The sequence below is a fragment of the Octopus bimaculoides genome, chromosome 3, assembly GCF_001194135.2.
Source record: "Octopus bimaculoides isolate UCB-OBI-ISO-001 chromosome 3, ASM119413v2, whole genome shotgun sequence".
In the NCBI taxonomy this organism is placed as follows: Eukaryota; Metazoa; Mollusca; class Cephalopoda; order Octopoda; family Octopodidae; genus Octopus; species Octopus bimaculoides.
The window spans coordinates 153,702,313-153,707,980 of NC_068983.1; the positions used below are offsets into that span (position 1 = coordinate 153,702,313).

Sequence of the window (5,668 nt, forward strand, 5' to 3'; positions counted from 1 at the left end):
TTTCTTTGTTTGAAGAAGAATATTAAAGTGACAATCACGGAAAGTTTTCAGCTTGTATCGTACAAGATTCGTGGCGAGCAGAAAATATTCCACCACTCCTTTTTATCATAATTTAGTTAGATATTAATGTGGATTAACATATCCTTACTGAAAGAATTACAGAAATTAATCAAGATTAGTTATGATTTTTGAGCGTGTATGTATGCGTTGCACTTTGTCTAGTAGATGTATTTCTGAATATAATTCACTTATCTCTATATAATATGTTAATAATTGTCCCTTTCCTTAAGATTGCTAGAGTTCATTCGTGTAATTCGAAAATTCATAGCAAATACTGCATTGCATTTCTACAATTTATGTGCATATTATTTTTATTATTAGTTGCTTTTCCTTACAGCTTAGAAATAAAGGTCATCGAGAGACAAAAAATATATAAATAAATAAACGAAACTAATGTTTGTCTTCTTGCAACATTTATTTCCGGAAGCAGCAGGTGTTAACGCGAAACTGATAAGAAGGGCAGAAAGGTGGTCCTTTTAAATATTTCTTATCCATTAGGGATGTTTTGTTATTATTCTGTTTTGTTTTTATATCTGCATATGTTACCATTTATAAAGGATATTTTGTATCTTTCTTATTTTGTTTTTTACAACTGATAACCTATTCATGAATAATATTTCTAAACTCTATGTAGGGAAAAATTTCCAAAAGGCATATCACAGGTATTTTTTCTGCATTTTCTAAAGTTGTCGCTTATGGCTTTGATACCAATTAATTAAAAGGATATGAACATTTGCGACATTCCATTATTTCTTCTAAAAGTGATTTTGTTCAGGTCATATATTCTATACAATATTATTACATTATGATGTTTGCATACTGTAGACATATACGACATAAGCAAATAGATTTAGGGATTTGCTCTTAGAGTTGAACCGTCACAGTGTTTTCTATTTCCGTGTTCTATGTGGATCTTTGAATGGTTCAACGCAAACATATACCCACAGTTGGTGTGTGCAACCTTCAGCAGTTGTTACCAATAATTTCGTCTGTGATAATCCTTCCGCTTTCGTTGCTTCTCTCCAAAGTTCACCCACTCTTTTGCTTTAGGCGATTCATTGATTTCTCTTTTGATTTTTCTTCGATTCTTGATACACTCAGTTTTGTTGTTTGAAAGAATCATTGTTGATTAAAATAATAATGGATTCCTTACGGTAGACGAGATAAACTGGCTTTAGACATTGTTTGAATTTGGGAACAGTATTTAAGTTAGCTTTTGTTATATTTCGTTTCTGTAGCTACTACACTTCATGTTTATTTTTATTTGTATGTTGACGTTTATGATTTTTTGGATGATTGAGTTACACTGTGTCGTTACTATCGCAGCCTGTATGTTTACTATACAGACGGTTTCATTGGGTTCTGCAATTTTGTATGTGCCTATTTTCCCTTATGAGTCTGTCGCGTATATACTTTGGCATCATTCTGCAGGTATTGATGTGAGCTTCTAATTTCACAAAGTGAATCATGAATTTGTTTGTATAATGATGTTGTTATTGAAAACGTCTATTTCGCAATGAAGCTATCTTTAACGGTGTAAGCTGTTGAGCAATAGGATCGTTTTTATATATCTTTAACCTTTAACAATTTCCAAAATTCGCGCATTTTAAACTTTGTTCAGTTTCACGTATTTTATTTTGCCTGAATATATTATCCAATATACACGCAGATCAGTGTTGCTCTTTCCAGGTGTTTAGCTTTTATTTTCTAATTAACAGTGTTATTTCTTAACACTACTTATCGGTGGTTAGTGACATCATGTTCGATGCACGATTGATATTAGTAATTAGCAATACAGTTTCAGGCAATGTATTATTGTCTTATTGATCATCCTGGTGGTTTTTCATATGATTTAATATCATTTTTTTAATCAACGCAAGTGTATATTTTCGGAGAAATAGCAACAATTATAGGATCTGAATCTTCGCATTCCAAATACAGCTGATCAATTATAAAGTTACAGTAAGTCTGCACGTAAAATGTGAGTGGCAACTCATGTAAATAGTGGGTTACTAGGAGGCATGTGATAATGTAATTTCAATTGTTTGTATTTTTGTCGGGATTGTAGATGTCAAATTATGTACGTTCATATGACATACATCATGTATAAAAAAAAAATCAATTTTATAGTTTGTAAATTGCTTTTACAATTGTACTGTTACTGGCCAATTAATTCTGTGTTTAAGACGTTCGTTTCGCTACTTCATGTAGATAGAAATTCACGAAAATTGTGTCGTCAAATCGCATAAATCACATAATAGTGTACGCTATAAGACATGATCAGCTGACTGAATGCGTCACTCAGTGAAACACCACTATTTGATCGTTGAGAGCTTTTACCTGATGCTGTTTATGTGCAAGCATTGGAGTAATATCATTGGGATTAAGAGAACTGTTTCCCTTCTTTCCATGCGTAATGGTTGTCCTGAAGTGAAACTAATCGTTCAAAAGTAATGTATATGTGTGTGTGTGGAGAGAGAGAGAGAGAGAGAGAGAGAGAGAGAGAAAGAGAGAGAGAGAAGACAGACAAACAGAAAGACAGGAAGTCAGAGATGTAAATTTTTCAATCTCGTTTTGTGGTATTGTTTATTCTTTAACGATGCTAAGAGTCAAGTGCTCAGTGTGTTATGATTATATATCTAAACACGGGTGTGGATGCGGATGTGCGTGTGTGTGTGCACGAATCTATGCTCTGTGTGTGTGTATGTGTGTGGGTGTTAGTTTTGACTTTTTCCGTTTTATATGTCACTTCTCATCAAATTTAAATTCACATTTAAAGAAACACGTTGGCCGTGTTGTTTTATTTTGTTTCTCATGAATACTTGTGACGTAAAAGGGATGCTTAAATGAAATTATTTAGTTCAATACTGATTTGTGACAAAGATCTTTGCTGTTATATGCCCAGTGTAATTTGCTAATGTAATAAATACAACGATCGTACTTTATATTTGCCATATAAAAAACGTTGAACAACTATAAATGTTAAACAGGAAATATGCGTGACAGTCACAGCCTTCCTTGTCATATTTTGCTATGGTTTGTGATGTATTTATATTACTGTATATATTATGTATATATTATGCTTGTGTATTGTTGGAGTGTAATTTTATTTGGAAGTTCTTTTTTCCTGCATGAAAATTATTTTTCCCCTTTCTTCACGCTATATATCTAATTGCATTCTTATATGAGCCATACATTTTGACGAAAGTGATCTCCCGATTGACGTTTTACCAGTGAATTTTTCTCTTTCAGCTGTTGCACAGTATGTCGTTGGCCCTAAATTTTCAAACAGTTTAAACATTGGTGAGTGAAGATCAAGGAAAATGTGGATCATTTTCCTGACTGTTAGGTTTGCGTTGCTTAACTTAGCGTTTTCTACAGCGTGTGCAATTTCTTGTTGGTTAATAGATCTGGGTTTTCATCGCCAACTTGACTTAAAACTTTGTGGCAATCACTGTGGAGCATGGATGATATATATATATATATATATATATATATATTAAGTCTCAGGAAGCATGTTGTATTTAATTCTTTGTTGTTTTGTTTCGTGTATATATTCATCGAGTAGATCCAACACAAATCACAGCTGATTATTACTAACGTTATGAAATACGTGTTTTCTCATGCTGTAATCATCATGAGAGACACCTAAAATTCCCCACCATCTACCAATATTATTCTCTGTCACGTGATTGTCCATAGAAGCAGGACAACAAAATTGTATATTGATTCAGTATTACTGAATATTGTAGGAAGTGCATAATTTTTTCCGTGCAAGTTTATATTGCGTTCCAATACTATTATTATAACGGATGTACCTATTCATGCTAAACACATTAACGGAAATACGGTGAAAAAGTTTCATTTTGTTTTACAGGTAGCACATCAGTTACACGAGAAAAGCAACCGGATTTTTGGCCGAAACATATTAGGACAGACTGTTACGAGTCTTCTTCTTTTAGTGGCTGAACAAAATATTTGAATATTCTTTGATTAATAGCTTTTATATTAGCTTAGAATATATTTCTCTATAAATTGTGAGCAGCTGCAAGACCCATAAGAATATATCCTCTCCCGATCGGTATCAGCATACATCTGGATGCTGAAGTAAATATGATCATAAAGATATCAATATATCAATATCGAATTATACTGAATATATACTCGTATTGTCCATAAAGTCTATAATAAATACGCAAAATTCGATATCTAAATCTCCTGTCGTTGTGTATACAAAGTGACGTGAGTAATTCTATTAAACACTGTGGGTATCAACATATTTATTCCAATCAGATATCTATCCTTAGATAATCTTTATAAGACATATCGATTTCTAACTTTGAAATAAAGATGCCCATTGTTAGAGAAGTAGATTGGGAGTACACGAGAGTTCATTTCTTTTCTTTCTCAAAGGCAGTATCACTGAAACAATCTACCGTCGACTCTGAAACGGAAGCTTCTTCAACATTCAGAATACAAGGCAGCCTTTGACAATAGGATATAAAACAGGTATCTCTTTTAATAACTTATGCTACATGTGTGTGTGTTTGTGAGTATGTGTATGGGTCGGCCTATGTGAATTTTGAATGTGTGTGTATGCGCGTGTTAGAAAATGGAAATAAATAAACGTTAAGTCGTGTCAGTTGTAGAAATAGAACTTAGCATACGTAAAATGTCTGTATGAACATATGAACATTATGTTTACTGTTGCTGTTGGTTTGATGATGATGATGATGATGATGATGACGGCGATGATGATGATGATGATAATAATAATAATAATAATAATAATAATAATAATAATAATAATAATAATAATAATAATTGTGAGGAAGCGAATGAAAGTTGAAGAAGCAAATGAAGTCAAAGTTAAATGGTCCGAATCTAGTGAAGGTTTTAAATACTTGGGTAGTATCATAACTTAGATACTCAGCAACATTTGTAGATTGGGCAAAAAAATGAACTAGCAAAGTCAAACAGAAGTCGGAAGGAATTCCATATGAATGGAGGAATCCACCCATGGGCAGCAGTGGCAACATTACACTTACAAAGAAAGGAAGGTGGAAGAGTATTAATATTAGTAAAGACTGCATGAATGAAGCCAGAGTAGATATGGACTCCTATGTAGGTAACAGTGAACACATTTTATTAAGAGTTGCTTGAGCCACAGCGTGTCAGATGGAAACCAAAAATCCAAATGAAGTTAAAAAGCAAAAAAGTTATTTGACTGACAAGAGAAGGCGTTGCATGGTAGATTCTCAAAGATAGGTTCAGCAAATAGTAGTAGTGAGACATGATGATAGTTATAGAAAGGAAAGCTGAAAAGGGAGACATAAAGTTTGCTAGTAGCAGCACAAGATCAAGAACTAAGACGTAATTGGATAAAAGGTAAGTCGGCCCTTCATTAATTTTTCTTACTCTCAAGGTCACTGTTGCTGCTGTTCACTGCTAGTAGTAATAGACATTTGAACATTTTTTGACCGATAGGATCCCATCCCACTCCAAAAAAATTACACGAAGAAGAAGAAGAAGAAGAAGAAGAAGAAGAAGAAGAAGAAGAAGAAGAAAAAGAAGAAGAAGAAGAAGAAGAAGAAGAAGAAGAAGAAGA

General features: G+C 33.1%; 1 long non-coding RNA gene across 1 annotated transcript in view; it reads right to left on the reverse strand.

Moving 5' to 3' along the window:
• The window catches only part of LOC128247356 (uncharacterized), a 193,412-nt gene that overhangs the window by 115,552 nt on the left and 72,192 nt on the right, over window positions 1–5,668 (reverse strand). The gene's annotated exons all lie outside the window — the stretch shown is intronic.